Source organism: Meleagris gallopavo, chromosome 1 (genome assembly GCF_905368555.1).
Source record: "Meleagris gallopavo chromosome 1, MGAL_WU_HG_1.1, whole genome shotgun sequence".
Lineage (NCBI taxonomy): Eukaryota > Metazoa > Chordata > Aves > Galliformes > Phasianidae > Meleagris > Meleagris gallopavo.
Genome location: NC_139404.1, coordinates 191,488,254 through 191,500,011, shown reverse-complemented (window position 1 = coordinate 191,500,011; position 11,758 = coordinate 191,488,254).

Here is an 11,758-nt window from a genome sequence, read left to right as displayed (position 1 = left end):
ACCAAAGCAGAGCCTCTCGACTCTTGTGCCATTTGGCTGGAGACCATACAAGCCCGACCTCCCAGACCAAGGACTGAGAAAATGTCCCACCCCTACTCCAACGCTGCCTTTAGGCCTCCATCCTAATAAAAACCAGCTGTCAACTCCTCTCTCCAACGCTGAATGATCCCTTCAGGGTGGGGTAATGCTTTTTCTTCCCTGCAAAGAAGTTCAGTAACCCCTCCTTTGCTGCGGTGCAGGAGCTGGAATCCTCCTCACAGGGGGCTTAATAAAGGATGCCTAATTAATAACAGTGATTTGCAAGAGTGGAGAGATGGAGACCGACTGGAAAAGATAAAATGCCTGAATGACCTTTTTGGAATAGGAGGAACACTGTGAAATGTTCGCATCTCTGGTTATGATCCCGGCTTTGCAAATGCTGGCTGAGAGTAAAAACACCTCTTCTACGAGCAAAACATTTGTTAGACATCCCTATTTCTGCCCATTTTTAATCCAGTCCCTGATCCCCAAACTCATTCTGGGATGTGTGCTCTGGGATAGAGCTGTGCCAGGTTTTGAAGATCTTGGGACCACCTCAAGCAAGGCAGCTTTAGAGCCATGTTATCCGAAGGGCTCTGGAAGAGGTTTTCAGAGCAGACTGGCTTGTAGGAAAGAGGTCTTCAGGCAGCCATCCCCACTGCCACACCTCCTGGGCAAGTATTTTGATTTTGTTCATGCGAACATTCTTCATCTCTGAAAATCCAGCTGGGATTGGAGGGGCTGAACATTTCTGAAGAGCCAGGCACAACTGGCTCTGCTGCAAGGACGTGTTTCCAAGGCAAAATAAAGCAAAAGCAAGACATAATTTGGACCACCGTGTTCGTCTGTGACCCCTGGCTGTGAGTGTAGGACATTCAATCACAGCCAGGGGAAGGATCCCAACGTGAGTCACAGTGCCCCATCTTGGTCAAACAATTCTAGTTGTAACGCTGAGAGAAAGATGGCTTTGATGGAGAGTAGGGACAACAAGCAGATTAATGGCATAATCGCTGTTTGACTTGACTGTACTTGGTAGAAGTCCAGACGAGTACTTTGAAACTCAGTCTGGAACTATTTGGATGAGAAAACTTTCTCCCAGGTGCACTCTTCTGTATGTAATCATACGCATAGGTATGTTATATTTTTACCTAAAAAGCTTCTTTGCATTTCCCAGCAGTCATTTAATGCGTTCTCACCAACTCCATCCCTGGCTGGGAAATGTGGGTTTGAAGCAACTCTGCACAGCTCAGGTGGGGGCTGATTTTCAAGCATCTGCCCCCTACTCCATCCCACTAACGCATGTCAATGCTGGATGCTGTTTTCTTGACCTGTAAAGTCTGGTCATGGCTATGGGCACCAGGAGATGGTCGTCCACTTGCTCAGTTGAGAAATGAGCTTCTGAAAACCTGGTTTGTGATTTTCTTTAAAAGACTGAAGACATGCAGACTGGGACCTCTTACCCTCCAGCAGTCAGTTTTATTAAGGACTGGTTTTCAAGGGGATGCTATGAAAGCCTTTCCCAGACACAGGCTTGTTACTTCATTGTTATCTGAACCAGCCTGGAAAATATTGCGGATGAGTCCCTTTTGTTGACAGCAGTGAATCTTTTTCCTGAGTGGAGTGGTATGCTTTCTGTCTGCTTCCACCCTGACAGTTATTTGGGATTTCTGTTTACTTCCAAACACCTGATTACGGGGCATGGTTCCTCTTCCACGATGGAATGCGTCCATGTGAGTGGTCCTGCAGAGCATTCATTCATCTCTGCTTCATGTGTGTCCCCACACAAGCACGCACACCTCTCTAAACAACCTGTCCAACCATTGTTTTACTTTAGTGAAACCCAATACTGAAGTTTACATTCACCCATGATGTCATGATACAGGTTGTAACAGTGAGCCAGTGGACAAGGACCTCAGCGTTTAAGCAGCTGCATCGGGTGCCAAAACTTTGTGAAACAGGTACTGGATGAGTATAGAATGATAGAATCATAAAATCTCAGAAAAAAGCTTGAGTTGGAGGGGATGCTTAAAGGCCATCTGGTCCAACTCCCTTGCAATGAACACGGACACCCACAGCACCATCAGGTGCTCAGAGCCCCATCCAGCCTGACCTTGGGTGTCTCCAGAGATGGAGCAACCACCACCTCTCTGGGCAAGATAAATGGTGTCTTGTTTGAGTCGCCTTGCCTGGGCAGCTTGAACCTGACTATCTTGGATGCCATGCCAGAGATGCTCACACAGAAGTGGGGTGTTTGATGCTGTAGTTGTTTTGAGTGGGTTCCTTGGTCTGCCCTGTCTTGGAGGCCTGACCAAAAGTTTCCTCCTTGACTTTCAGTCTCTGCATTCAGACCCCACAGAGCTCAGTGGAAAAGCTCTATTAATATCAATGGGGCATGATCAGATGTGAGAAGCCAGAGCCTTGGTGACCTACGGTTGTAGAATCATAGAATAATTAAGGGTAGAAAAGAACTCAAGATCATCTAACTGTCTAAAACCCCCAACCCCCACCAAATATCTGAATGAAAAGCAATAATAAAAATAATAACACCTAAAAAAAGCAACAGATCTCCATCCATCCAGGCAGAAAAAAATCAAGGTTTGGCATGGAACAATCTGAGAATGTGTCTGAAGTGCTGCAAGTGGGTTCTGTATCAGACGGAGGAGCCAAAAAGTGTTTGACCACAAACAGCGCGTGGTGCATTGCAAAACTTTTCTCGAGGAGATATTTAGAGGGTGGGATGGCTGGCATGGATAAGAAAAGGGGGGAGGTCTCTCTAGGGAAGGAATATCTTTAGCCTTCAAACAACAGCCACTAAAATATCCTCAGCTGTGCGCCTCCCCAGGGGTGCCAGGGGCTGAATGTTTTGTGCAGAATGGCTTTGGTGGGATAGCTCAATCTTGTTAAAAATTATTTTTCAGCTGTCCCTTTTGTAGCGAGGAGGGATAGAGCAAAGATAGGGCCTGATGCAATTATGTCAGTAGGCTTTGGATTAATGGGTTTTGGATTGGACCCACGGTGTAAGAGACAGCGCTCAACTTCAGCCATAAATAAAGTGGCTTCCATTAACGTTTATATTTGCTTTAATTTATTTAACCAAGAAAGTCAGCAGAGGCCCATAGGTCTCAGTATTAAGAATGAGCTGGCCAAGACAGCAGCAGATAAAGCTTGCACCAGCGTAAATCAAAGCTTCCATAAGTCATGCTCAGGAAAGCATGGATGAGCAAGGCAATAAAATGTGGCCATTGTTTTTCTTTATTGTATCGTTCTCAGCTTTCTCTTTCCATTGCAGCCAAACACAATTTCTGCTTCATGGTTTTAAGAGGTCTGGGAGAGGATGGACTAAACTCATTGCAAACTGACGACGTAGAACAGTTCAGAAGCTGGGATTTGCAAGTAGCTCACAATTGATTTCCCTCCCTTTATGGCCAGATAATAATAACAAAGATGAGATCCAGAAGATTTATGTTAATCTTTCTCTACTTAAATGTTGGAAAAGCCTTTACCTCCATCTCGTTGGACACACATCATGAAAAATCACTGCGTCCAGTGTTGTTTTGCCTAGTACAACTGGAGATGATCCATGTATATCCAGTGCTGTCCATCCTGGAAATGGGTCCACATCTCAAGGGCATGAAGAGCTGGAGAGCTGCCCTGAGAAGAACTTCTCACTCTGGCTTAGACACTGAAATCATAGATCCACCATCCTCACAATTCTGAGCTCACACTAAGTCCCTCAGCTCGTTTCCCTCAGCACAGGGCTACAGTTTTGCACTGGGGATAAGGAGATTTCATCATTCTGTGTTTGGCGTAAGGAGATTTCATCATTTTGCGTAGGTAAGGAGATTTCATCCTTTAAAGCTCGCCTTGGCAAAATGCCCTTTTCCCAACCAGTCATGGATGGGGCACCTACTACCTCAAACCTGCTGGGGGTACCACGTGTACTTTGGTCACTTTTTTTTACCTTTTATAATTCCCCCTAGGACAATACCAGTTTACAACTGTATTGCAGTGATGCTGTTCCTGCTACTACAATCACAGCTCTGTTGTGATTTCCATTATAAACCTCGGGCTAGCCTTTGGGGGTGTTTTTTAATTCTTTTGCTGGGGTCTACAATTTGATCGTAAAAACTCGTGCTGGGCTGAAATTCAGCTGCCAGGTCTTGGTTGGGTAGCAAATCTGATTTAACCCTGAGGATGCTGAACTACTTTCACATAGGGGTGTGAGAGATGAACCAGAAGAGCAGCAAGGAGGGATGGTTCACTTTGGTTTGGGGTATCTGGGGACAGAGACGGGAAATCCAGCTGGGTGCCACAATTCACTTGTTGATGTCTCTTCTGCATCTTTTGGACTACAGATTGCAGCTGATGCACTTTATTCCTTTAAGTGATATCTTCATCTTCATGGGTATGACTTGTTTGAGCTGCCTACTCCTGAGCTCTTCAGAAGGAATTTCTTAATGCATTTTAAGCTTACAAAACCCACACTCATTAAGTTTTGTTAGACATATGTCACTTAAAAGCATCTTTCCCCCCTTGCTCTACACTTTATACAATAAACTTTTGAAGCCCTCCTCCAAAGTGATTACATTTTCCCAAGAAGACCACGTTAGTTCAGGTGGTTTTCAGGTTTGACAGCAGCTGCAGCTCATCACAAATTGTTGGTTTCTGGGGGAAAACTCCTCCATTCGGTGAGTTTACCACCTTACCACCAGCTCAGCAAGCTCTTCCTCAAGGAGAACACAAGGTGAGGATGCAATAGGGCTGAGTGTGGCACAGAGAAGGTTGTGCCATGGACAGGGGTTTACTGGAGGAGAAAAGAGCAACCAGAAGGACACACTGCATCACAGAATCAATAAGATTGCAAAAGAGCATTGAGAACCCCAAATTCATCCCCAGGCCTTCCCCATTATGCTTGCTAAACACTAACTCAGCACAAATCTCCATAGTTAATGAACACCCCCATAGGATGCTATTGGCCCTCTTGGCCACCTGGGCACACTGTTGGCTCGTGTTCATCTGGCTGTTCTCACCTCAGTGTGAAATGGGATCTGCTGATGCATGAGCTACCCACAGACTACCCAAACTCTGTAAACCTAGAATAAATGCAATGGAAGGCACATCGTGCAGTTACAGTGGGATAGGGCAAACATACTTCCAGTTCAACCAACTTTCTTTAGACCACAGAATTGACGAATGGCTTGGGTTGGAAGGGACCTTTAAGGTCATCTGCCTCTAAGCCCCCTGCCACGAGCAGGGCTGCCAGCCACTAAGCCAGGTACCAGCTCAGGTTGCCCAGGGCACCATCCAACCCAGATGAGGTTGAGAACCTTTCCCATCATGATGCCTCCTTCCTTCTCTTATTTTACAATGAGGCAATTCTTTACACCGAGTCCCCTAGCCTTTAAATCCAGCCAAAAGGCTGTGAGGTAGATTCTGGCAGCTTTACTCCCACGGATGCTGCTGTGGTGGGATGGTTTGGGGTCACCCATGGGATGGAACAGAAGGAAAAATTGCTTCTTCACGAGAGCAATGCAGCATGAAGCCACCAGTTCCTCATTGGGGAAACGGTGTAATAACACTTCCCTAAGCCTGTGGGGGGCATGGTGAGGATGATGCCGCTAAAAACATTTGTGCTGAGCAGATACCTCAGCCTTGAGGGCCCTCCTGAGAGCCTAGAATTGATGAGATGAGGTGTTGTGGCTGTACAAACCTCTAATCTATCAAAGCAATAATCTGCGGAAGAAAGATCCTTTACAGCACACTCACAGTGCAGACGGTAAGTGACTTATGGAGCATTCGACCTATCAGCTGCAGAAATACAGTATTAATAAAATATGCTGACACAAGAGATTAATCGTTCAGAACCTCAGTCCAGAAGAAGTTAGGACGAGCCTATTCTTCCTCTGGGGTTTTTAACAAGGAGGAATTAAGTAAATGTTAGGCACTGAAGATTACTTGAAGGCAATATTAAAGCAAGGTTTTGCTCTGAATGGAGGCTGTAAAACCATCACTGTGGGACTCCAAGTTTATTGTCCTGCAGTGGTTTTGCACAGTGTACCAATAAAGCGTGGCTTCTTCTCAGTGCTCGTGCTGTAATCACATACTAGGATCGGAGAAGGTGATGGGCAGTGCAACCCCCACCACTGTTCTATGAGGTATTTGAATAGGCCTTTGTCATTTCAGGCCAGTATAATTACAAGTGCTGCAGGATGATTTTAGAAAAGTGGAACTCCGGCTTGGAAAAACAGAACAGAAGAGTCCAGAACTACTCGTGCATCTGTTATATGTGAATTTAGGGCTCCATCTCATGTATCAGAAGGACGATGCAGTGCTCACCAATGTTGTACCAGCAAAAAAAAACCCAAAGCATTGTATCTTACTTAAGTTGGCTCTTTTCTCCTTCTGATACCGAATGCTTTGTCAATTCAGCTGTGCCTTTGCTGGAGTGATGGACCTGCTGACTGACAATAGAGAAAGAGGGAAAGAGAGGAGAGAGGAGGAAAGGAGGTGAGGAAGGAAGGGGGAAAGAAGGGAGGGAGGAAAGGAGGGAGGGAGGAAGGGAGGAAGAGAGGAAGGGAGGAAGAGAGGAAGGAAGGAGGTGGGGAGAAAGAGAAAGGGAAAAGGGAAATGGGAAAGGGAAAAGGAAAAGGGAAGTGCAAGGAAGGGAAAGGGCAGGGAAGAGGGGAGAGAAGAGGAGAGGAGAGGAGAGGAGAGGAGAGGAGAGGAGAGGAGAGGAGAGGAGAGGAGAGGAGAGGAGAGGAGAGGAGAGACAAGGGAAAAAGAAAGAGGAGTGAGGAAAAGAAAGTTGAAGTATTCTCTTCTCCTTGCTATTGCCGTATGAAACCAGACAACACCAGGTCCTTCAGCAGAGCACCCCTACAGCAGCTGCACTCAGGAACCTCACCTTTTAGCTATATGGAAAGTCCACACCATTTTATTAGTAACTTTTTAAGCAACTTTCAATAAGAGGCATAAAGAGGCTTGATTGAAAACCGATGACACAATCTAGCCCTGCTTTTAGTCTCTTGGCATGCAGCACAAACGCATTTCTGAAATCCCTCCAGCATCTAGAACTGTACCTGGAATGGTTTTAGGACTAATATTAAAGATGTATGGTAGGCTGGAGGCAGGTCTGCTCAGATGAGGGAACATCGAATATGTTCCCTTCTTTTCTGTCTTTGAGCAGTAGAATCATAAGAATCTTGTGAGATGTGCTTTTCCTCAGGGGTAAAAAGAAAAGAAAATCATGATAAAGTATCTTCAACTTAATTTAAAACTGTTTTATTTGGTGTTTTCTCCAAGACTCTTATGAATGCTTGCAATCTCATTTGTGTGGCTATGGGTCTTGTTCGGTCAATTCCCATCTCCACCACTGGGCCCTGGTCTTCCAGGAACATCTGCCAAATAAAATGTTTGAAAAACAAATACATGTGGTCTTTACTTAGAAGTCTTGAGGGTATCCAGATCATAAATTTGTTGAGGAGCATGTGGCATTGCTTATTTACTCACAATTGGTTATTTTCGTTGTGGGAGTTTTCCAACCAAGTTAGAAAATCAGAAAGCGTGATCTTAGTAAATCCAGAATGTAGCTTAAATTAACAGCTGAGGGACTCATCAAAATTCTTCCCTGGAGTACAAAGACATGGGAATTTCTTCAGTATTGATCAACATTTATATAAATGAAGCCCGAGGGAGTAGAAACATCATTATTAGAAGGGTGCAGATACCAAGCAAATTTCTGGGCAGATGAATAATATCTGGACTTAGGGTTTGGGATGGAGATGAGACTCTATTGAGTGTCTCTGAAGGAGCAGAACAAAGTATGCCAGCCCCAAGCAAACAGCTTGTGGTATCTCTATGACTGCAAAGGGGAAATTGCTTCTGGGAAGCTTTGGGATGAGGTTTTCTTTCAAGTTTTGGATTCTATTTGAGCTTCAAGTTGAAGTAAAAATCAACATGGAGTTGGGGGATGGGGAAAGCTTTTCATGCTCTTCTACATCATTGTATCTCTCAAAAGGGAGGGCATCTGCATCTTCACTGTGGTTTTGGATCACATAAACTCAAAGCAGAAGACCTGATCCATGGGATTACATACCACATCCCAACCAACAGTGGGTCCAGAGGACCAGGATATGGCTAGCCTAAAAATAAAATATCTTGGGGCTGTGGATTGTAAATCTTCAGTGCTGTTTCACTCCATGGTCTGGTGACGTGGATATAGCCAGATATCTTTACCTAAGGAACGCTGTGGGTTGTCATGTTGGGGTGTGGATGAAGACCATGCAAGGAGACAGAGAGTCTCCAAGTGGTGGGATCCATGGGTTGTATACACACTGTCAAATAACAAAGGATTAGGAAACACCCCTGGGCTGGAGAATACAGACCAGGAGTGCCCACCCCACCAGGGCTGTCCCCATCTGGAGCACATTCCCTATTGCAGCATGCGTTGCCAGCTATCCCCCAGCTCACATGCTGCCCCTCTGGCCCCAAGACATAACAACCGTTTTGTGTGTTTTGGCCAAGTTAAACTGTCTGAAATAATATGCGAGCTGTGCTGCAGACCACCGGCATGGTGTTTTCTAGCATGAAACCCGATGTTTGAGGGTGTGAAGCCTGCTGGGATAATGCTGGAGGGCTAGAGATGGGGCAGATTCAAACTCACACACCAGGGTTGGGCATGGGATGAAGGATGAGGACCATCAGGATGGGCTCAAGCACAGTTTCTGGTGTCGTCCTGGCCAGCAATGCAGATAGAACTTCCTAGCTGAGTTGGCTTGGATGGTTCTGGAATAATCCTTTCTGACAAAGGCAGAGTAAGAGATGCTGCCCATTATGGACCATGCATGTTCAATCTCCTGTCTTCAGTTCCTCTATTTAAGAAACTCAGATCAAGCATTACAAATTCAAGTCTTGGGGAAGAGTTTGAAGGAAATCCAATATCATCCCTTTACTCCACCATATCCTCATCCCATTGGACATGAACCACTATAAAAGGGATATTAAAATTAATATTCAGAGGGAGGCCGAATTACCATCCTTAATGTGTGTGCCACACATTTCATAGAATGAATCACAGAACCACAGGCTGGTTTGTGTTGGCAGGGATCCTAAAGTCCACCATGCTCCAACCCCTAAATGGACAGAGATACCTCCTGTAGATCAGATTCACAAAGCTTCATCCAACATGGTGCAGGGCACTGCCAGGGATGGGGCATCTACCGGTCCCCTGGGCAGCCTGTGCCAGTGCCTTATCATCCTAAATTTTCTATGCATAGGGCAGGAGGTATCTGACAAAATGCTTTCCTCAGCATGTCCCCTTCATTCAGAATAGCGACATCCATTTTCTCTTTGTAATTCACATAGAGGAACATTGTGATGTGCTTCTAAAGGGAGTCATGGGAGAAAGAAGATGATCTGCCCTGCAAGAAACTCTGCAACAAACATGAAGGCAGTTCAGAACAACTGGAAGGATCTGGTCACTGATGTTGGTGAAACAAATCCTGTTCTCTGTGTCCAGAAGGGAGGAAAGGAGTCTCATGGGAGACTCACTGCTCTCTCCAATACCCTGAACGGTGGTTGTAGTGAGGTGGGGGGCCAGATTCCTTTCCCAGATAACAGCAACAGGACAAGAGGTAATGATGTTGTGTCAGTGTAGGTTCAGATTGGGTATTCAGGAAAATTTCTTCTCCAGAATGGTCATAATGCATTGGCATAGGCTGCCCAGGGAGGTGGTGGAGTCACCATCCCTGGAGGTGTTCCATAAACCATGGAGATGTGGCACTGTCATCAGCGAGCATGGTGGGAGTGGGTTGGAGTTGGACTTGGGTATCTTAGTGGTCTTTTCCAACCTTAATGATTCTAGGCCTTCTATGTCTAAGAGGCCTTCCAGTCACCACATCAAATCAATGACTTGTGCTGGAAATTATTAAAGAAACACCATGCCATGGGGAAGAAAGTAAGATAGGTGAGTTGGTGAAGGGTTGGCGGATGGCTGGAGATGGGCTGAAGATGATTTGACAGTGATGGAAATCAGCATCCCTATGAAACTGAGAATCATGGAATCGTTTGAGTTGCATTTAAAGGCCATCTGGTCCAACTCTCCTGCAATCAACAGGGACACCTACAGCTCCATCAGGCTGCTCAGAATGCGGGGGATTAGATAGCTAAAGCTTTCCAGCACAGTGGATCAGCAAACAAACCCTGGGAAGAAAAGATGTGGTAACTGCACAGTTCCATTGGCGTGTGTTTGCAGGGTCCGGCTCCAACAGCAGGGTGAAAGGCAACGAGAGCCACATAATTAACTTCAGATGTACCTGTCAAGATGTCACGGACACAGAGCCGGAGAGGAGCAGCGTGTTATTTGTTTCTCATAATGTAACAATTATCTAGTTGTAAGAGGGGCTCTCTCTCGCACTCCCTCTCTGCCTCTTGTTTTCTTTCCCCATTCATTCACACATTATTTAACTTTTGACTTGGACACAGCAGGTAAAAGCATTTAACAGCTTGGCTGCTTGTTCAGACGGAGCTGGGGAGAGAAGGGAGGGGGATGGGAGGAGCAGGCTGTGATTTTTCGCTTTAAATTTTCAACTTTTCAGCACGGTGTTTTTCTTATGGTGTGTGTTGGGAGGGGGGGTTAGGGGGGGAAAAAATGGGAAGGAAAAAGGGGGAAAAAAAACTGGCATTCCACAAAGGCGCAGTCACATTTTCCAACGTTAGAACATGCTCTCTGCTGTCCCCAGCCTTTGCTCGGAGACGCATTCCCCGCTCCATTGGGGAGGAAAAAGGTCAGCGGTAAAAATTTAGCAGGAACTCCATCATTGTCCTCGTGGGACGTGTTTGTCAGGAGGAGAGAGCCGGGCGTCTCGCTCTGTCGACACAAATCCACATCACAAAACACGTGGAGAGGTTGGGGGTGGGAGGGGAGCGTGGCCACTACCCATAGGGTTGAGTGTTGCGGGGTGGCTGTGTCCCCTGGTACCCATGGTATGGATGGATGGACATTTTGTTGGGTGATAATGGCTGAGAGGCAGAGTGGGGAAGGGGTGATTTATGCTGGATAAAAAAAACAACACCCTAAATCCTGGGGGAAAATCAGCTTTTGGTTTATGTGGAGGAAGGTATGGCTGCACTGCTGCCAGGTATGCAGCTCTTTGCACAGTTTTGGGCTCTGAGAGCGTTTGCCCAGTGCTAGCTCCTAAGCAGAGTGAGCTTTTTAATGGGGAGCGAAGGCAGCTGTTGCAATAATAACTCAGTCTCCTGGAATCACCCCAAAATGAGACGGGAGGTTGATTTTTGGTAGGAAGCACACACAGATGTGGGGAGAGGGAAGGGGGGCAATGCATAGGAACATGTGGAGCATCCTCCCAGATGAGGCTTTCTGTTGGTGAAGAAAACACAGCGCTCCGTCCTGATGAATCCAGGGGGATTCAATCATAGAATCCTTTGAGTTGGAAGGGATCCTCTGAGGATCTAGTCCTACTCCCCTGCAATGAACGGGGACACCTACAGCATTTTTTTGCTCCCAAGAGGTAGCTAGCAAACAGCCCCAGCCCTACAACCAGGCCTGGCCCTCTCCCAGCATAGCATGGCTTGTTGCATTTTCCTCCTAGCACAACACAAAGGCACAACTGTGCTTTCAAAAAGAACCCAGCTCTGGGACGCCACACGCTTTGATGTGTTTTGGGGTTTTAAAATGCTGCTTTTGAGTTTGAGGTTTCAAACTGATTACTTTCCAGATCCT